The sequence below is a fragment of the Bacillus rossius genome, chromosome 1 (genome assembly GCF_032445375.1).
Source record: "Bacillus rossius redtenbacheri isolate Brsri chromosome 1, Brsri_v3, whole genome shotgun sequence".
Classification (NCBI taxonomy): Eukaryota; Metazoa; Arthropoda; class Insecta; order Phasmatodea; family Bacillidae; genus Bacillus; species Bacillus rossius.
Window position 1 is genome coordinate 349,712,578 of NC_086330.1, and position 23,243 is coordinate 349,735,820.

The window sequence follows — 23,243 nt, forward strand, 5'->3', positions numbered from 1 at the left end:
GATGGTCACTGAGGAGTCGTGCCTCGAGACGGTCACTGAGGAGTTGTGCCTCGAGACAGTCAGTGGGCATCAGCAGTCATTGCCAGGCTGGCGCGAGGAGCGGTCGTGTCACGAGAGATTCGTGCTACGAGACGGTCGCTGAGCTGTAAGCCAACCAGGAGTAAGTGCATCGCGATGCAGGCATGGGGGCAGCTAGGCGTCAGCTTCCTAATTATCGCTTGCTCTTTTATGTGGCGAGAGTAGAAGCCTCTACAGTGCATATAATATCTCGCGGGACATTTAGGTCTTCATACAGTAGCTCGTGGCATAGTGTGTTAGTGTCGCGCCACCTTTCGGAGTACCTCTGAACTACCGGACATAGTATGGTGCAGGTTAGCCAAAGCGTCACGTGTAGTATCCAGTCAGGGGATAAACACTCGCGTCGCCGCATGCCAGCCAGTCGCGGACTAGTGGATATTAATTCTACATCTTAGCTTGTCCCTCCCGTGCTACACTGGCTGAACCCCATTCTACCTAGAACATCTGAGGAAATGGGCGTCGAGCGACGAGGGAGGGCGAGCGGAGCGACGACAACCTTTGTAATAATACTGTCTACATACACTATGTTTCTATAGCTAGAAATTTCTATATGCTAACACGGACGCAATGGAATCAAATTTTTTGTCCCAAAAACAAAGTATTTTGTTTAAAAAACAGTTGAAACCAACATGGCTCTTTTTGGTTACTTAAAGTGCCTCTTTTTTTTTCATAGTTAGTTTAATCACATACTTTTTTAGTAATATTCTGGGTATTGAAAAAATATGGCGATGGTGTTTTACACTAATTTCATCTATGTTATAACACACAATCATCTGGAATTTCCTTATTCCATAATGTATGTGATATAAAGTTATTGCTTTTATAAAAGCCTCAAGTTTCAACAATATATATTCAACTGTTTACTAAGTAACATATCCCATAGCTCAGATGTATGCAATAGGTGACCATGTCTGCATTATCACAGGCTAACTGCATGAAGCCATTTATTTTCTTTCGGCTATTTGTTGCGCCATATTGGTTAATCGTCCAAAACATTAGCTGATGTGTAGTGTTTCCAATATGGAATAATTTTTTATTGATTTTTTTTTTTTTTGGGTAAATGACTGTTTTTAACTTCGAAGATTCTAATTCATACTTACTTACAAGGAACAAACTTGGTCAAGCATCATTTCCGCTATATTTTGGGCTATACAATATGGCGTTGGCTCTACATCACAGTATGCCATCTCCTTGTAATTCGTAACTCCATGGATGTATATTTATAATTTTAGAATATTTATTTTTGACAATATTGCAAATATATCTAATTTACTAGATAGTATACATGTTAGAGAGGGAAAAATTATTTCTCACCGAATTAACTCATAAACTATCTATGTGAAGGAAATTATATATTTTTATTAACATTAATTTTTGTAATAAAATTTATCAGTAGAAGTTTATTTGGTATATGCTATCGATTTTATTTATTGAATATTAATATTATCTTTTTGGCAACGAATAGCAATTATAAATATTTTCTTTTATTTAAATGTAATTAGTTTTCTTTTATTTTTGTATAAATTCCTTAATATTAAAGAATATAAGATACTCTACTGCTATCTATTGTGCGTTCATGAACCTCTCCAAAATCGATGTTTCGTCATGTTGTTAGCAGCTGCTTCGCTCTGACGGGAGATTATGTAACTACACCTCAACTCGCGGGCTGTTCGGCTTTCAAACGCGGAGTTGTGTGGTGCCGGCAAGTGGGAAAGGAGTGTTTTGCAGTCACTTGTACGGTCAGCATTTAACTAGCGTGTGCGTGTTTCGACTCACTGCAATAAACGGTCTATGATCACATTCCTTGAACGAGGCTGATATATCTGTACGTAATCTGTTATTTTCTAGAGACTAGTTACTTTTTCTTAACATAATGCGCTGTGTTATTTTAATTGTATATTTATATTCAAACAACAGCGGCAAGTTTAAAGATAATTTGTTAAACTGCAAGGCTGTGTTTACCATAAATATTCCTTGGTTCTTTTTAACTTTTCCCGTTAGATGTTTTTATTTTAGCTCACAACTGCGACTGACAATGCTGTCAGTGAAATGTTTGAAACAGGAAATAGTTCAAATTGAAAAATAGCCTCTTATTTCCTACACGCCTGCTACCTGTAATTAGAACATTTTACAGTGCCCTTAGAATATTATGCGATTCAACTTGCGATTAGATTATTGAAAATTTGATTCGTTGGTAGGATAAATATTTGTTTATAGCTGTAAACTATTTAAAATTTTTATTTGTTAGGAGGAAACGGTTATATTTATTAAATTTATTAATTTAGAATGAACTTGTTGGTTATTCTTGGACCAGACTTAACACCGTGGACGGTCAGTTAAATACTAAAAAAAAGAAGAAGAAATTAAAATGAAATATGATTTAGATAAGGTAAATAGCAATATTTTCATGTTCGTGTGGTTGGCGACAACGATGATTGTCAAAAGTCTGTTATTAATTTATTAAGTGTTGCTGGAGGAGGTTTTTTATTCGTCTGATACTCTGGTAAACTTTTGTTTTAGCAGCTATTGAGTGTGTGTATACACATGTATGTGTGTGTTTATATATATACATATATATTTCGAATGAGTGTGTGTGTGTGTGTGTGCTTGTCTCTGTGTGTGAATGCGCGCGCGCGCGAATGAAATAAAATAAAATAAAAAAAAAAACGCGTGAATAAAATTTTAAGTTTATAAAAACTAACAGACACGTATTTTCTACATTTAGTTTTTCTCTCGATTTTGACCAGGGTCGATAAAACCAGACGCTAATTTATCATTAATTGCTACAAGACATTTGACGTTTGTATTTCAAATGAAAAAAAAAAAAACTGCAATTTGTGATATTGGTAAATTCTCTCTCTCTCCCCCCCCCCCCCTCCCCCGTAAATAAAATTGAATTAAATAAAAATGGGCGTAGCGTGCATGTTTTGCCGAATGTCGTCATGAAATATCGTACAATCAACTATATGTATTTCTGTTCCGTTTTTACAGCCGAACTCAATGGGTTAGTACTGCTGTTGCTACGATTAGTAGGATTATGAATTTCGTATTGCGTAATATTGGGGAATGTGTGGGGACAGATATGGTAAGATGGGGTAAATCGGAAGTGATATTTTTAAGAATTTATTTTTCTCTTTAATTCAAATTATATGTATTTAAAATATTCCAAAAAGTTGCCAAATTGATAAACAACATTTTTGCATTTTTGAAACTAATCTGAGTGATATAAAACAGATTTATTCAATCTTAGTCTGCATAGTGATTTTGCGTGTGTTCACTTGTCTTTTTCGCCATGACGTATTTAATTATCACAAATAATATGTGTCAGAATAAGCTGGATATTATACATTCCTTGTAGTGGAATGGGTGTGATGAAGCAATGAAATAAGTGACGGACGCAGGGGGAAATACGGGAGATATATCACCCCCCTCCCCCCCAAACCCGAAGTTATGAATGAATATGTAAGATTTCGGAGAAGGCATTGCGTATGTTATTTTGGGGCTATGCAAGGTGAATTCTTACAACACCTGTGAAAGCATTTACATATCGCGTTAGTTGACGTTGGTGCAAGTTTTTTTTGTAGTACCTACTAATTCAGCGAACAATATATCCTTGTTTAACTTGTTGAATTAACTGCCGCTCATTAATATGAGTTTAAGGTTTAAGTATACCTGTAGAGTAAGATCTAAGACGAAACAAAGTCAAGCGTTTATCAGAGTTATCAGCTTGCATCTGCAGCACAGATGCAACATAGATTTTTAAGCCAGGCATTCTTGTACTGATTTTTATTGCTTGGATCATGAAAAATAATGGAACATTTGTTTTCGAAGTTTTTCTGAGAAAAGATAATGAAGAAGAGTTCTTATTGATTTGAGGCGTGATTAAACCAAACAAAACTGTGGTGTTGGAAACCGCGACACTCCACCACAGGTTTTCGTGGCAGATGTGTTTCTGCGATGGTTGCTCCGTTGCCTTCCGCAACGTTGTGATGCGACAACACAATAGCCATTTATAAGGGAAGAAAATGCAATACAATTTATAAATCCGTGATACGGGAATCAAACCCAGGGCGTTTGGCCTACCAGCCAGGAGTCTTAACTAATAGCCTGAACGGTTGAACGGTTATAATGAACAAGTTAAGTACTTAGTTTATTACACAGCGTACATATTTACCGAAGCGGGAATTTGTTCTTAATATAATCAATTACTTATGACTATGTATGTTTATGAAGCATTTTAATAGTAAATTAATAGTAATATTAGTACTTAATTTCACTCTGTATGCAATAAGTTGTTACTCTATTATAAGTTGTAGTTTTTGATTAAAATAGTTACTCTCTAAAGTAAAATATTATTTTAATGGATATTTTAATTTTTCATGTAGCTACTTACCCGTTAATAATAAATTCTATTGCAAGTAATATGCCTTCTCCAAAAGACGAATGCCCAAATAGTTTTGTGATAATCAAAACACCTAAGGGTTCTTTACGTAGCATCGTTGAGATTTGTTAAAATAACAACAATTTTCTTCTAATAAAAATTTATAATAATATAAAATAAGTAAAATTATAGACTATTTTATATTGGTATCTTATACAGATTAAAATAGATCATTATAACAATTCTGGTAGTTGCGGTACTATGTAATTAGTTTTGTGTGTAAAGCACTACTGTTTGCTTATAAACTTAGTACTATGTGATATTTTTGTGTTAAGCACACCTGGTTGCTGATATGCTTGGAAATTACACCAGGAGACAATTCTAAATACAAACGATTGTAATAAAATAAGTTGTTAATATTTGTATGAAAATATCGTTAATGCGTTACATAAAACTTAACCGTTTCAATAAATTCTTTTTTTTTTTCATTCTGCCGGAAGTTTTGGAATGATCTATTAAAAAAAAAAATTGAAAAATTTACTAGACAGGCATTTTAAAAATTAAAATACAAATGTTTAGGGGCGGAAATCTGTAGGATACGCGCAGCCCGTGTGTTTGGCGCGTGGTTCTTAACTGACGCAAGTCATTTATGGATAGTGTTGTTTGTTGTGTGTACTATACTGCCTATATTTGGGCCTATATGCACGCAATTAGCAGAAAATTAAAAAAAAAATTCAGAACGTTTTCCATAAAACATAGTTTTGACTTTTACGTTTATCAAATCCGTTTCACAGTCAAGATTTTGAAAGCGCAAGCAGAGTCCTTCAGTGAGGGGCGTTGTCCCCCTCCCCATGGATCTACGCCCATGCCTCTGATGTTTCTCACGCCGTCACATGTTTATTTTTGTTATTGCCCAGGAAGGCTCAGGCATGAAGAGATGCTCGTAAACTCCTTCGACTGTAGTTGAACTGCCCATGTGTTGAGAGAAACCCAAGATTCACTGATACCCCGAGTCGGACGCCCGAATATTCCGCGTTCGTGCATTTTTCGTATTTTATTTTACGGTTGTAAAAATAAGCGGCAGGTTAGGTGTGTTACATAACTAAAACTCGTTATTTAATTTTTTTTTTTTTTTTACAGGAGGACGTGATTTCGCATGTCTAAATGGTCCTAAATACAATAAAAGGTTGGTTAAGTTTCGTTAGTTACATAAATAATAAGTAAAACCGTTATTAAAGTATTAAAATCCTCGCGAAAATTCTTTCTTATTTTTTTCCCCCATAGAGGGTAGATTTATGCACGTGGTAGGATCCACGTCACCCCCTCCCCGAAATCATATAAAGTCCTAAAAAATCTATCCTTTACACCAACAAAGGGAAAGAATTTCAAATCAAACATTTCCCCCCCCCCCCCCCCCCTTTTTTTCCGAAATGAAATTCTGGGCACACTTCTGTGCTCGTGTGGGTGATCGTAACTAAATTTAAAGTTTTGGTGAATTTAAATCAGCGGCAATTAAAATACTCTATAATCTGAAAATTTATAAATCCTCCCAAAAATGGTGTCATTTTTTATGTGTAACATCTTAGCTCTCAATATACGATTATTGGTAGGAGTAATCTCACGAATGCGACGGATGCCAAGGAACGGAAATGTGTAACCACCACGGTGTGCCATCTGTGGTGGATGGCGCGAACTTAAGTTCATAAAGACAAAGAGAAACTTTAAAGCATTAATACTGTTTAGTGGATTTTAACCAGATGGGTAGCATTTTAATGGAATTCCTTGTTGAAAATCAGGTCCAAAATCGGGGTTTAGTAATTTTTTTTTTCAAGTATGTTTCGCTTTTATCGGAGCCGTTTCATTATATTATAGTTTAAATATTTTCTCTGCAAATCGAATGATCCGGTAGTCGACGTAGCTGCTCCGGAAGCGAATTCTAGCGGAAACTACATGTGATTTGCGTCAAGAAATGTAGTTAAAAACACTTTTTGCGTATATATTTATCCCACTCAGCATTATTTTAAACAATTCTACGTTATATTTTGTGGCCTAGTTTCATACTATAAGTGTATTTGCGACATGAGGACACATGGATTTTTCCCGTTGCCAAGGTTAGATGTTACACATCTCTGGCGAGTACTGAAAGACTCGCTATTTTTTTTTCTTTTTTTTTCTTTTTTCGTTCCGCGACCGTGAATTTTTTTTTTTTCCTAGCCTAAGTTAATTCTAAGTGTGTAGGGGAGGGTCCAGGTTAGGGGAGGACCTAAGTGTGTCTCAGGCCGAAGCCTATACACTCTACCATGCGGGTTTTTAACCATGCAGGACAAGGGCGCGTGCATCATGTGCTTATTGGGGTTTACTGGCCAGCCATGGCTGCAATTGGCGCCGTGACTGACACCCCATTGGTCGCCTAGCTTAAAAGCTAGCTAAGTGTGACCCAGGTAAAACCTGCATAGACACAGGGAAAACCCTGGGCCGGTTCATGCGGGGATCAATTAACATGCATTAAGCAAGCAGGTAACTACTGGACAAGAGAAGAAGGGTCCAGGTAAGAAGAGTTGGAGGGGCTGAAAATCAACCTTGGTGGAGTTGGGTGCTTGGGCCTTGCGGCCCGCATTTAAAGTTGGGAGCTCCTGGGTTATTATTAGCCAGGGGCGCATGCGCCCCCAGGGGCGGGCGAATTCACGTCAGCCCAGCCACAGCTTCCCAGGCAGCCACAGTTAAGAAATAAGTGGGCAGACGAGCCAGTAAACCGGCTCGAACTGCTGGCTCTCGGAGCGAAAGGCAGCCTGACATTGCGCCATCTTCATCTTCCTTCTTCCAGTCAACAGCCAACGACCTTTCAAGCCAGGGTGGGGGTAAGTCGTTCAGGCGAATGAAGTATCTTGCGAGTCGGACCCTCTTGCCCCCCAAATTCCCGGGTCGGTTGAAGGTCGCGCCGCCCAGGCTACCACTGGCTCCAACAGGGCCCCAACTTGAAGGCGCCGCCATCTCTTCCTTCAGAATTCCGATGCTGTTCAGTTCCGTTGCGCGCGCGGCAGTCCACAGCTCCGCAAGTTCCAGCCCACAGTTCGTCTACACTTCGCTACTAAGGCACATCGAGCTCCCCTGCGGTGCCTTCGCCGACGAAGCTGCTTTCTGCCGCGCGCCGAGCTACATTCAGGCTACCTTTCTCCCCGACAGCCGTGATAACGACTCCACAGGCCGGCCATTGGTCCGCGGACTGCTATTGGTTATTCACAGCCACCCCAGCGAGATTGCAACTCTCGGGCTGGGCTCCCGTATCCGCCACCCGCGGGACGCGGTCGGTAGCAGTTGGCGCTGCTAGGCCGCCCCCAGCACGCACACAAAACCAACACGCACTGCCAGCCTTCGGTTACCCAATAGGGCGCAGGGAACTCCCAGCCAACAGCCCGCGAGAGAGATGCGCACGCCCCGAGAGACGACCACCGACGCGACCGTGAAGTTGCACGAGCGAGCGGCGAACTTCGGATGTGTTCGTGACTGATCGTGGGTCGGTGGATCGCGGGCTCCCCGTGCGTGAAGCATCTGCTGCTGACCCGGTTAACCCCCTCCCCCCCCCCCCCCCCCCCCCCCCCCGTCATCCTACTACATCCCCACTCCGCGACTTCGTGCCGCCAAGCCGAGCGCTGAACTGTCGGCGGACGGGAATCATTCCGCACGAGCGCCACGTACCGCATGGCGCTTTGTTGCCTTCAGTGCTTCCCTCGCAGGAGAACAACTCTGCCAGTTTAGTTTCTGTTTGCAGTCAGCAGTCAATGAAATAAGGAACCACTGTCATTGGGAAAATAATGTTCTATTGTATTTGCAAATACAATATTCAAACTCATTATAAAATGGAACTTGTACAAAGTCTTTCTTTATGTATGTATGTATGTATGTATATAATTTGGTTTGTACGATCAACGTTATTCTCGCCCCCCCCCTACCTCTCCCCCCACTCCCCGTTTTTGGTCTCATAGTTTGAGAGTTTTGCAAGGTTAGCGGGAAATATCGAAATAATGGCTGTTTTCGTATACCTCCTCAAGGGACCATTTAGCTTTAAGGATCTTTGCAAAATGCATCACAAAGGATGTCAACCTTTTTTGTTGACACTCCGGATAGTTATATATGGATACTTACAGAATCACCGATGCAGTCTTTAGTGAAAAGACTAAGCGCTTACGATACCCAAAATAAACATACTGCATTCATAGAAATACCTACGTAAGTTCATCACTTCATTGATTTCATTTCATATCACCCTATCCTTTCCCCTTTGTCTACCAGTTTTAATAAGTGGTTTACTCTTTTTTTCAATGCGCGATTTCTGCCACTATCGGTGTCATTGTTTCGGTGTGCTCTGTTGACAGATATTCGCTGGAGAGCACAACAGTTTTAGACCCAACTCAATAATGTTAGTGAAACTGTTTTTATTTATGTATTTCAGAAGTATTTTCTGAAGGAAAATTTGGACTGAGATTTAGGAAATACCTTTTCTTGTTGTTTTTAATCAAGAGCATCAACTGATAATATTTAAAAATTTACTTCCAAGGAGACGTAAATGAACATCTTGGTTTCAACAGTTTTTTTTATCAACAATTTGTTTTATAAGAATTCATATCGAAAAAATTGACTGTTTGATCGTAGCATATTATAAAATTGAATAATTTTTCATTAATAGTGATAGACTGCCAAACAAAGTTTCTCTTGTGAAATAATAATTTGTTTTTAACACTGAATTATAATTTTATCTTTTAGAATGTCTACAACAGTAATCATACTTTCAATAGGCACTATTTTGGTCTTAGAAAAATCAAACAATTAGTGAAATTAAAAAAAAACTTATTATATGTTAACATGCCGGATAGTATCAACAGTGGACGCTATTTATTCTGCACTGCAATCGAATAATAGTGATACACACTACAGAACTACTTTACCGCCTTGCCGTTCGTAATTTTGTCTCCAGTTTTCCGGTTGTCTCAAGGCTTGTTTGTATGAGTTCATCTTTGAAGAGGAACGAACGAGCGAATCTGATCCGGGAGAAGAGGAGTTCGCCAAGTTATGGGCCATGATGGGAGTTGGTGGTTTTGGAGGGCCTAGTAGGATATTGTAGTTGGGCGGTGAAGGAGAGGGGTGGGGTGGGGGTGGTGAGTGGGGGTTGAGTTTTAACGTTTGTGCTCAGTCGGGCTTACTCGAGATCGCTTTGCGCAGCCGTATAACTCCTTAGAAATCGTAAAGTTAAATTTTCGAACTTGATGAGCTCTGGCTGACAGTAAAATCCACCCCACTTCTTGGCGGCACTACCGGTTTATCGCCACCGGAAGCCCACACGACGGGTTGTAAAATCCTAAATGTACAGTTTCCTGCGCACTCGCGGCTCTTGGAACGCAAGCATGCAAAGCATTATTTCAAACAGAAAAAAAAAATTGGAATTTTTTTTGAAACTAAAGTACGAATACCTACGTCAAACGTATGACAATACTGCGAACGTGCAGTTGTTACCCGCGTAACAAACAAAAATAAACTATCACATGCAACAATGTTCTTGCAGGTTATATTTCATACTCACCAAAAACATACGACAGCAATAATTTTTTAGAGATATATTTATTTTTTGAACCCGAAAAATTAGTTCTATTTAATAAATAAGTACCGTATAATGTCTTACACTTGATTGCATTGCTCTGGGCACTGTTTTTATTTTTAATTTCCAGTGCTTTTAAACATTCATCCTGTGAAAACCAGCTTGTCATTAGACTTTTAAAATGACTATAATACACCGACGGCAATTTTAGTTTTTATTTTTTTAAATATAATCACGTTGTCGACCGGGTAAGCGGCGAGGGCGAAGTTGGTATTTAAGGTGTTACTTCGTACAGAACGCTGATATTTGTTTGGACATTATCAAAAAAAAAAATTCTAAATATCTAAAGGACAAAATAAACTGTTAAAATATTAACACTTTATTCGTCTGAGATGTGTGCTAACTATTCTATTTTAAATACATTTTTACTTACTAAGTATTTTATTTAGACCTCTAGATTGGTTAAACAAAATTCTGAGTTCTTGCAGTTCTTCATTTTGATCTTGCCGGAAATTATAACGCAGTTTACAGGCCGCTGCGAATCGCGGATAATGATTTATTTCCAAGTTACTTCACCAGATGCCGGGACTGCCAAAGAGATATCGCGTGGCTACGAAGACCTGCCCCGATACACATTTTCAGACCACAAAGACTTGCTTCTCAAGTTTCGTAAAGTTTTTTTTTTTCGCGGGTACGCGAATGTGCAGGATATCCGCGAATTGCGTCTGGTTCCGGCTCCAGCTACTGCGGGGCATTTGACCGCCACTGCCCTGCTATCGCTCTCGGCCAGCGGAGCAATGCCCCGGAAGCCCGTAGAGTTGAAGTTCGCCTGTTACTTTAACACGTGTTCCTTCTTGCTGCTTCTTCCAGAATTCCCTGCCACCCATTAAATTTTGCTAACACGCTGTATCTGACTTTTGTCATCCGTGTTAGTTTTTAGAGGTCGGCAGTCGATTTATGTTGCGAGTTAGCTGAATGGTGCATCGTGTATCGGCCAGGGTAAAGGATTTTACACTTGCTTTGATAACGTTATTTTGTGGGCGATCACAGCTGTATCGCAAGATTCTGGTTCGAATCCGGGGTAATACAAGGATTTATTTTTAAAGCTAGGTGCACACGAAAGAAAATGAAGTTTAAATGCAGGGTGTTTTATGTCCCACAGTTTTAATTTGGATCCACATCGCCGTATTTAATAGTCTAGCTCAATGATCATCGAAACTAATCCAAGGGCCAGACAATACGTCTTACAAGATACCTATTTCTAATGTCGTGTTGTACACGGTTCATTTTTTGTTTTATAAATGGAACAGAAATATTCATGCAAAATTATAAATATTTGTTAATTTGTACATTTACAATAAAACAACTGTATGCATCACTACAAAATAGTGTTCGGAGTAATAATGGGTTCGAATTCTTACCCAAGAATTTATTGCTTTGTGTTGTCCCAGTACCTCCAATGGTTAAAGTTATATATGAACCGTTCCATGAATAGATTTCCATTATCAACTGCTCACATTAATAAGCATATAAAACCAAATGAAGTCCGATTATTGAATATTTGATTATCTTTACATGGTTTAAAAAAAAATGAGCTTGAATGAAACCTCAATAAAAATGTAAAATTTTGCGCTCATTTTTGTAAGAAATACTCAGTACTATCTCGAAAAAGGCATTTCGTGTGTGCAATAAATAACTATTGCCATGTGTTGTACAAAGTTACAATATATTTCTTGTAGTATTACAAACTATTTATTGCAATTGGTTTACAAAGGAATATTTTGTAAAAGTACAGAATAGTTTTTCCTGTGTATTGTAAAATAAACAAAAAATATATACAATATATGGAATATGGTGAATAAATTAAAGAAAGTATAAAAAAAAATATTTACAAAAATTGAAACTTTAAAACTAATAAGAAGTGTAATGTACTACGTATGTATTAAAAAATAGGATTTCTTTCTTTTTTTAATAGTTTTGTGAAAATGTCATGGCTTCATAACAGTTTTTGCTGACAAAATCACTTAGCTGATACACGATAGTGAATTTGATAATATTTGTTTGATGAAGATAATTCAGGTGGCCTACCAGACGGTCATCGCTGGTCTAGTTTTTATAGGCCCCCTCTATTAGCTTCCGTCTTAAAACCGACGCGAATTATTTTTGTAAAGTAATTATAGTTGCGCTCGACGGTAAATTATCTACAATCAAAGTTCTGTGCTTAACATTTTTATCAGTCAATTTAATAATTTTGTATGTAGCTAGATTTTACAAGAAAACTCACCTTTTTGTTTCAGTATCCGCTCTGCAGTGATATACAGTTTTTTTTATATTTTCTAATTTAATCTGGGGAGTCTTTTTTTCGTATCAATTTTTAGGTCATAAAGTGCTTTCGCCGGCAGCCTAATTAAATGTTTTGTAACACATAGTGGGTTTGAAGTTGAATGGAAATTCGTTAATACGTTATAGGATTATATGTTCCGCTGTACTTTTGGAACAGTCATGAGCTAATGGGTCTGTATCTCTCTTCCCTTATCCCTCCTCCGCCATTACCGCTTGTTTGTAGAATTCAATTACTTTTGTCATGTGACCGGAAAAATCTCCTGTTTCAGCTTATGCTCACAGTATTTTAAAACTGTGATGTTGAATTTCAGGTAAGTTTTTTTTCAAACAATTTTTTTCTTTGGATTATTGTTCCAGGGTATTAAAAAACTTTAATTTAATTTTAACTCTGCGGTAAAATTTTCTGAGTATTTCAATACAGTTTTCGTCCTAAACCCTGACTTGGCCAGAATTCTGTTTCCTCACGTTCTTTGCCACTGTCGTATGTAGGCAGGCATACCGTCAAGGTAGTTTCGTGAGAGCAGACTCAATTCAAGGTTCCTCTTCAGAATACGCTGAGGGCCGTTGAGTTGTCATGTTTCGTTGCTAAACAGTTTTTAAAAGAGTGAAAATGGATTAAATCACGCGTTTTTAAATTAATTTTCAGGCATTAAATTCCCGGTGGAGACACTTTAAAGCACTCAAGGGACTTGAATTACACCTTTATCTTCATTTCTCCGCCATGTAATGCTACGTTCAACGCTCGATTTCATAGTTGTCCTGTGCACGACGAGAAGACTGCGCGCCAGTTCAGAGCCTTGCGCTTAGGCTACGGCCACACGAGCGTGTTTTCACGCAGAGATTCTGCGTGAAAAGACGCCAGAAATATGAACCGCAGCAAGGAGAATGAGACCGGCCAGACGCAGCGTGAATTCCCGCCGGGGAGAGGACAGAAAGGCGCGTCTTCAAGGTCGCCCGCAAGAAAATGCACCGCGGCCAATTCGTTGGCGTGATTTCACGCAGCGTTTCAGTCGATGCCCGGCCACACGTGCGGGAATTATCGCCGCGTTCAGTTCTGAAATACCACCCATTGTAGTCGATATGTTACGACTTCCGGAAAATGTTCATCTAGTTTTTCTTTTCATACCCCAAGACCTTAAAACCATGGTAAACTCAAAAGCACGCGCGCGCGTGCGTGTGTGTGTGTGTGTATATATATATATATATACATATACAGACACACATATATATATATATATATATATAGAGAGAGAGAGAGAGAGAGAGTTTAGTTATTTCATGAACATTTTTCGGCACATTCTTCGTCACTATAACATTCTCTCATTGCTGTGTTACTTTTTGATATATTTACTTTCACCATAGACAAAAGTATTTCAAATGAGTTAACGGACATTCTGAAGTACTCAAAAAACTTGTCTGGATTTTCTTTTAGTTTATTATGAAAGAGCACAAATTTTCCTTTCGTTGATGTTTCACTCAATATGGGATGAACCCAGTATTTTCTTGAATGCTTCCGCCGACGACGACGCCTACGAAACAACAGCACAGCACTTAAAACCACAGCAGCGTTCTTGCTTAATCTATACTAATATTATAAAGCTGAAGAGAGTGTTTGTTTGTTTTAACGCGCTAATCTCAGGAACCACTGGTCCGATTTGAAAAATTCTTTCAGTGTTGGATAGTACATTTATCGAGGAAGGCTATAGGCTATATTATATTATCAATAACATTAGGGATCCTTACTAAAAGTCCAATTTAGAATCAAATGCGTTGGAGGGGGTTAGATACAAAATGCAGTACACGTACGAAGTGTGTGTTGACAATGCCGCAGGCGCTAGAAGTTTATTTCATATTGCCTATTAACATTGTTGCCACGCACTAGATGCCTTATCATTCTTAATTTTCCCATACAAGTAAGAAAACACCTGTGTGATATTAACAACGAAGCAATCAGTACCCTCATAAGAGTTCAATTAGTATTTAAATAATATTTTATCACTTTAAATCGCAAACCTAAATTATTGTTTTATTCCTCTCTCTGTGTTTAATTTGTTTTTTTTACTAGAATTATTTTTATTATTTTTATTTAATTTTAATTTTTCGGACCATCAATAATTTTCCTCTCCCGTTACAATTCTGACAAGGACTTGTGTTTGTTTGTGTGTGTGTATGTATGTATATATATATATATATATATATATATATATATATATATATATATATATATATATATAAAGCGAAATACCACTCACTGACTCACTCATCACGAGATCTCTAAAACTATACATCCGATTGACTTGAAATTTAGCATAGTTACTCATTTTGTGATGTAGACGCTCACTAAGAACGGATTCTGTGGAAATCCAATCCCAAGGGGAGTTTCGGGAGCGTAATATATCAAAATTTCCACTTTTTGGTAGGAAATCACCATGGCAACGGCTGTTGCTTTGTTGATGCTTCATTTGTCTCTATGGCAACGACTATTTCATTGTTAGTGCAGTCCTCATCACCGTTGAAATTTTGCGGGTACTTTAAATATCAAAAATTTCCCTTTTTTTCAAGTATATATATTTTACAGTCTTGAAATTTCACAGTAATGTTCCTCCTTATGTTATGCAGGATGACATTTTCCGAAAATTAGATCCCATGGGTGGTTAAAACCAGGCAACAGTGGGTACTTTATCTGCATGAGAACAGGATTTTCAATTGTTCATGCCTTCTGCGTCTCCATGGCAACGGGCATCGCGCGGCAGTGGCGTACCCACAAGGAGGGGCATGTATAATGAGCGGCGCAAGAGTGATATGCCTGTAGACTGCCGTAGCGAAGTACGGGTACATCAGTTTTATGTTGCGTGCACGAGTCGGGAAACCATCGGTACATTATACAGCATTGTAATAATTTTCACTGATTTTTTTTTTATATTTACTATAACTGTAAATGGGAGATGTGGCTTAATTTTTTTCCATTAGTATAGCCGTGCGAAGCCGGGTGGGGCAGCTAGTGAATTCATAATCAAGCCTGCACAGCATAGATGGGTGCCAGTTCACAATACAACGCTCACATGTGGCCGGGTAGCGGATTCATTCTGCGTGAAATCACGCGCTAGGCTTCAGCGTGAAAACACGCACGTGTGGCCATCGGTCGCTCAGGATCTCACGCTGCGTGAAAACACGCTGTAACAGCAGCGTGAAAACACGCACGTGTGGCCGTAGCCTTAGAGGCTATACCGCGCTGGAAGCACCAGCGAGCGTCGCGCTTATCATCCCGCCTCACTAACACCGATACACCCCTGACTAGGCGGGAAATTATACGCTCATTTCGACTACATCTATGTCATTACAGAAGGCAACTCATAAGGACGTAAAACAAGAAACGTTGAAACAGGAACCGGCCTTGAGCTACAAGTAAGGAACCATTCCAGAATTTGCCTAGAGTGATTCCGGAAACAATGGAAAACAAAAATCAGGAAGTTCGGACCCGAAGGGAATCAAAACGGGCTTCTCTGGAATGCTGTTCAAAGTCTTACTGTTAGGATTGAATATATACATTATATATATTCAATGCTGTTAGCGTAGTTTTAACCTCAAATTTTTTACTTTATTAACGTATCTTATGATACGAAACATTAATAATATTGACTCAGTTTTTTTTTAAAAAACAATTAAATTCGGCTGTTTAATTTTTGTTAATTCATCGTAGGTATAATTTCTCTTGTCAGGGAGTACGTTTATTTTCTGTTCCACGGAAGAATAAGTGAACGCAGGAATAATTTGATAGTCCCGGAACTCATCAACCTAGTCACACTAATCTTGAGAAATTGAGAGGTTGAAGATGTTTATCGTTTCTCGACATGGTGTTTCCATTCACCACCGTTCCCCACGGTTTATTTTCGCCCAAGATCAATTGCTGTACATTTTGCGTACCATGGTGGCTTCATTATGGTACATGGTACGCGCTAGGCTATCTCGATGGTACAAGTAATTCCTACGTCTGACGACCCTGCTCGTCACAGTCCAAGGCCGACTGACGGTGGGATGGGGTATTTAGGTTCAAGGGGCTGGAAACAGCGAATGAAAAAGGAAAAAAAAAGTGTGTGTGGGAGGGTGGAGGGGGTGAGCGAATTGCCTCGTGTGCTGAGCGCATTAGCGCCGACGCGCAACTTAACTTGAAAACGGCTGCCGCGCGTGACGTGAATATCAGATTCTTGCACTGCTGTCGGACCGCGAACTTCACCTCCCTCCCCTCTGCTAAATACTCTTGCCACCATCTCCCCCACCCTCTTATTTACCTCCCCCTTCCCTCTCCTTCATTAAGCGCTGACCGACCTTCTCGCCCTCGCAGTTGGCAAAATCTTCTGCCGCCTTCTCTTTTGTTACCCCCTCTTTGTGCGAGTCTTTTTTTTTTTTTAATTTGGCGGCCTTGTCTCGCCGGGGTCTACGCTACCAGCACCCGCACGACGTTGGCCTATATGCAGCGCACACGTGTCATCCACACTTGTCGCCGCGTCAACACAAAACAGAAACGAACCATTTTTTTTTTTGTGGGATCAGGTTTTTAATGAAGCGAAGTATACGCACGAGGAGAATTTGGGATAACGAAGGGAGAGTTCTGTTCTGTTCATAGTTTTTTTTTTATCCCAAAAGGTAAGAGAATCATGTTACGAAATATGTTTGGCGGAGAAGGGTAGGAGAAGGGGAAAAAAAAAAGGATTGTGGCGGGGGAGGGGATGGGGATGGGTTGGCTTTGTCTCCTCGCCTCGAAACCTCGCCTACAACAAAGGAGCTGCCATCGGCTCTTTGTTTTTGCTCTTCGCGCGGTTCCCGCAACACGGGCGAACCAGAGCTCCAATTCGGGAAACAGCTCCCGCTGGAAGTTGCGTACAGGGGAAAGTTTATTTAATGGTATTTTCTTGTTCACATTAATGAACAGCAAAATACGCGGGCTGGAAACGGTAAAACGAGAAATTTTCAAAATTCCCAGAATTTGCAATATTATAACAAATTTCCAGTAACTTCGGTTGTAAATAGCGATCAAAGAAATGATTTTGGGCGGTTGATTATTAGTTTTTACGTATGCAAGACACTATTCAAAAGCAGAACACACTGTTTGAGACGTAAAGCAATATTAGTTTTTGACGAACGAGGCAAGCAATGATTTTCACCACCAGCCTAATTTGTTCTACGTACAGGTGAATAAAAATTCTTGCAATAGCGCAGTAAGACTGGAGAATATTGTAAACTGAGGTATTTTAGGTAAGTTTCAAAGAAATATTACCTATTGTAACAATTTTTTATACGACTGCAAGGGTAATAAACAGGATTTGAATAACAAAAAAATTCATAAATCCCTTAGTAGGCACACTATCAAATCCGTTGGAATTGTATGTAAATCTTATAATTTTTATCTAAAACTTTGATCTAAACCAATTTTTGTTAAAACGAACATTGTTTCAGGGAATTGAAAAAATAAATGGGAAGAATTAAAAAAAAAAATCAAAATTTACGTACCATGTACACTGTTAAATCCGTTTTTTTTGTAAAACCTTAAATTATTATAAATTTTTGTCTGAAATAAATTTTATACGACCAATCATTACTGCAAAGGGTAGAATAAATAAGGGCTGTAAGAGAAAAAAAAACCTCCCTTAGTAGGCATAACATTGAATTCGTACAAATTTTTTATTAATATTATTATTCTTATTTAAAACTTTTGTCGGAAACAATTTTTAATTAGACGAATTATTGTTGCAAGGGGTTGAAAAAATGAGGGGTAAAATTTAAAAAGAAATTTTTTCATAGTAGGTACACTATGAAATCGGTTTAAATTGTTTGTAAATCTTATAATTTTTACGTAAAATTTTTTTTGGAACAATTTTTTTAATAATACATACAATTTTTGCAAGGGGTGGAAATAATAAGGGGAGAAAGACAATATATATTTACTTTTTTTTTTTTTAAATAGATGTACTGTCGATTCCATTACAATATATTTTAAAACAACTAAACTTTATCTAAAACCTTTGGCTGAAACAATTTTTGTTGAAACGAACTATTAACGTACACACAGGGTTTGAAATTAAAAAAAAAAAAAAGATTTCTTAGAATCAAATACGTCGGAATTTATCAATAACCAATCTTAATGTGACTTTAAATATTTGTAAAAAAAATTATAAAACCACGTATTAGTGCAAGGGATGAAAAGTAGTGTTTGAAGATCATAAATGATTGCATAACTACTTTATTAGGCATAATATAAACTTGTAAAGACATTCAATGCTGGATGCATTGAGTTAGAAACATTCAAAATATTTTCGCTGCGTGTAATATATTTTTTGAATATTGGCGAACATATAGGATGTCAAGTAGGCTACATTATATTCTTTAAATGTTCCAGGAGTATATAGAAGTTTCCAAAACGTTTACAGAAGAAATAGGTACCTACTTCGAAATCTACCTACACCTGTAGGTTGTGCCGAAAGGGATTTTTTTTTATATGTAATACTAGCTGATGTGTACGGAAGTCTACAGGCAGAACACATTCGCACTGCTTGTTTTATATGTAAGTAGTAAAATAAATCGCATTTTTAAAATTACCTAACCCACCCCTTGTCACCCCTTGGGAGTTAATATTCGCAAATTATGTTCTTAGTGCAAGGCGCTGTATCATAAGGATCATACCTACCGAAATTAAAGATTTTTAATTTAATTTTTTTTATAGTTCCAGAGAACTAGTGATGAGTTGGTAAGTGATATTTCTATGTGTATATATATATATATATATATATATATATGATAAATTAATTATTAAATTTAGCGCCAGATTCGTACGGTACGAATTTGTTTCAATTATACGTTTTTACTTCACTACGCAATAAATAGTCGAATCTGTATGGGAAAACTGGGGATATTTTTTCCACCAGAATTTAGAGTAACAACCCCTAATTTTTTCCAGTGCTTCTTATTATTTTATTTGGTAAACAATTACGACTAAAATTTGAAGAAATAAATATAATTGTTACTTTATTTTTAACGCACGTCATTGCTTGTCTTAACTCTATGTCATACAAAATCATCAAGATCGAACAACAAAGATGAATACATAAATACACGTACGTCAGCTGATTTTGGATTATTCTCCGTGTGTTATTTATGTATTCATCTTTGTTGTCCGTTCTTGGCGTATTTCTATAAAAATAATGTTTTTAATCAATCTTTCCTAGTTTGCAAGAATCATTCACGGAACGAATTTATGTATTCATCTTTGTTGTCCGTTCTTGGCGTATTTCTATAAAAATAATGTTTTTAATCAATCTTTCCTAGTTTGCAAGAATCATTCACGGAACGAATTTATGTTTTTTTTGTCTTATTCTTGTTTATTGCATACAGTTAATGAAATTCAAGTGTATAAAATAAAAATTACTACCACAGAATGAGATTAAATATAAATTTGTGGACATGGGCCATTGCATTTTGGCACCATTTGTCATGGAAAAAAATTAAGAATTCAAGACAAAAGAAATGAAAATATAAAATTTACAGAAAGCAAGCCTAAATCCGCTGATGTCAAACAGATGGACCCAAAGATGAAACTACACAGGTATTATCGACATCACAATGACGACAGCTGAACAGATGACAGATGAACACATTCAGACTTTAAATATCAGACAGGACAAGAATTCATTGGAAAGAATTTAGTCATGACAAATTAACAGCACAGACAACACAGTGGGCCAACAACGACGAGAAATTTTCAACAAGAACAGTAAAATCCTTCCACGGAATTCTTTAGCTGTCTGATATTTAAAGCCTGATTGTGTTCATCTGTGCTGTCGTTATTGTGTTGTCCGTAATACCTGTTCAGTTTCATCGTTGGGACCATCTGTTCAATTACTGCTGATTTAGGCTTGTCCTCTGTGAATTTTATGTTTTGATTTCTTTTTCTTATTTTCCATTACTTATTGAATTTTTTCCACGACAATCAGTGCAAAACTGCAATTAATTGAGTATATCCAAAAAATCATATAAAATAAAAAAAAATCCATTGCATGACTCATTTTAAGAATGTACAGAATGATTTTCCTTGTAGCAAGAACGATATTAGTGAATTTCTCATTTCGCCGAGAATCAGCATGTGCGGCACATGATGTAAAATTTAAGTAATAATTTTTATATCTCATGTTTAAAACTAATTACTTAAATTTTAAAACAAGTGAAATAAAATACTTATTACCATAACACAGGTAACATTCGGTCAGGCCCTTCGAGATAACTTAAGGGCCCAGGGGCAAATAATTTTGTTTGGTCCACTCCCCATTACTTTATATGAGTAGTACATGTTGGCCTGTCTGACGCATGGGTTCTGGGTGTGAAACCGGAGCCGATGTCCGCCGTATTGGATTATGACGTCATGGTGGCCGTATTTTATGACTTTGACCTTGATATTTGATCTTGACTTTCAAAACTTGCCGAAAGTTGCCAAAAAAAATGACTCAAAATTCCCCAATATTTGCAAAAAAAATCGTCAATATCAGCTAAAAATTTCCAGTTTTTTGGAGGAAAATTATTAACATAATGCAGAAAACTCTTCTTTATAATAGTAGCTTCATCATTGTCATCTATCTTGTAAGTAGGCTTGGCGTTACAGGTTCTGCCGTGTCTTTTTAATCTTTTTCTTTGCATAAACGACTTGCTACAACGAATGCAACTTATCATTTTGCGTAGCGTAATTTTAACACAGCCATTCTTTTCGTGTTGTCTAACATTCTTTCTCAAGATAAATTCCTAACTACAGAGCTTACACCAGTGTCCTTATGATACAGATGCAGACATCGAACAGGAATTCATATTAGTTATTGAGACTTATAACAGATGTTTACTGAGAGTTTTAAATTGGAACCATTACTTAAAAATAATTTTTTATATTTCGTCAGCGAGAGTTAATTTTTCTCATGCAAGAAACTTGCTGCAAGTAGTTCCTATTCCCACCAACAGATGGTGTCACGTGTTGTTTGGAGGTAAATATAATTTATTTTTTTATGCGGGATGCAGTTTGCTCACTGACGGTCGCAAGAGAAGGAAGGCTTCGCTAGACAGCAATGAGAAGGAAGTTCGTCTTACATGATAGTGCTTCTCAGGTGTCTCAAAGCATATTATTCGACTGAGTAATGAATCTTCTTTGTTTTAGTTCCGTCTAATAAAAATATTATAAGTGTTATTTTGTAACATATATTCACTAATCAAACGTAACTCAGAATAAAATTGCTTGTCTCAGTACGAAAAAAATTACATGCAGGGTATGTTTTCTCAAGAATAACCAGAAAAACTCGGAGGATATCAGCAGTAGTCTTACCAAGAATAACCAGGAGCACAAAAGAAAAAAAATATTGACAGGATTAACTAGGACCACAAAGAGAAAACCAGCAGAATATTGACAGGAGTACTCAGGAGCACATGGAGAAAACCATCATAAATCTCGCTAGGAATAATCAGGAGCAAGCAGAGAAAGAAAAAACTTATGAAATAATGACAAGAATAATCAAGAGCATTAAAACTACGAACGTTTTCTTAAATCAAGATCACAAAAAAAATACGAAAAAGTTAGCAAATAAAAATAAATAAAATTATAAATAATATATAAAAAATAAAAATTAATTTAATAAAACAAAAATTTTTTTTGGCTTTTGCCAGAACTCTATCCTTGCTGAACAAATGAGAAGTTCACAAGCTGACAGAAGTTGTTTTGTAATATTTTTATTATATTGAGCGGCTTGCTTTTAGAACTCTTAAGCCGCTGTTACGAATTTTTTTTTCTAAGGCAAATGTCTTTTGAGGTTTTTTAAATTCAATTTTTTAAACATTTTTTACGGGTTTTTACCTCTAAAACGAATTTTTTAAAATTTTTAATTTTGTTAGATTTTTTGGTGGATTCCCCCCCCCCCCCCCCAAACTGGACATATTGGCGGATTTTTTTTTGGTAAATTTTGAGTCATTTTTGGCAATTTTTGAAAGTCAAGATCAAAAACGCAAAAATTAACATAGCCATGTATTGTACAAAGTTACATTATCTTTCTTGTAGTATTGCAAACAATATCTTGGCAACTGAGTTCCAAAGGAATTTTTTATAAAGGACAGAAAATATTTTTGTGTATGTTAGTGTTAGGCTTGTAATTTCGTACTACTCTGAGGGTAAACTCACGCGTTAAAATAAACATTTAGAAACTCCATCGTCCTGGAAATTTTGCCTCTTTCCCTCCCCCTTTCGATGGCCCTTTTATTATTATTATTATTATTTTAACTACAGCTTCGGTACTATATCAGCTCCCCGATGTGGATCAAGTGACCGAGAAAGACTACTGAGCTTTGTGTAGGACGATGAGGAACGTGAAAGGTTGAGGGGGGGGGGGGTGGAGGTGACCACGCCATTAGTTTCCGACTATCGGAGCGGAAACAACGCTTCTCGCTAAAATTAGCAGTCGCTCACGCAGCAGAATTCTCTTTCTCTTTTTATCTCTTTCTATCTCGCTCTCTCTTTCCCCCTCCCCTTCCCCGAACATTTAAGGGGGGTAGTTTCCTAAATTATTTCGCTTCCATGATTTGGTGTTTTAAGCTCATTATTTTAATTATATTATAACATTCGTTAATTAAATATATTAGATATAAATCGAATATGTATTTTTAAAATTGTTTTTGGAACTCAAAGGTAAATTATTATGTAAAACCTAGCATGACTTAAGAACATGTAATCGTGTTATTTACAGTTTTAAATTAATCGTTTGTGTGTAGCTTTTTTCGTGAATTACCGTAGTTTTTTGTACGTCATTCATAAATTAATAAAAAAATGGGGTTTCG

General features: G+C 37.3%; 1 long non-coding RNA gene across 1 annotated transcript in view; it reads left to right on the forward strand.

The window, feature by feature from the left end:
• The first annotated feature begins 1,764 nt into the window (after positions 1-1,764).
• The window catches only part of LOC134528218 (uncharacterized), a 231,339-nt gene continuing 209,860 nt past the window's right edge, over positions 1,765-23,243 (forward strand). The window contains exon 1 of the long non-coding RNA XR_010074366.1: positions 1,765-1,903. This is a non-coding gene — a long non-coding RNA (uncharacterized LOC134528218). The remainder of the gene's footprint in view (positions 1,904-23,243) is intronic.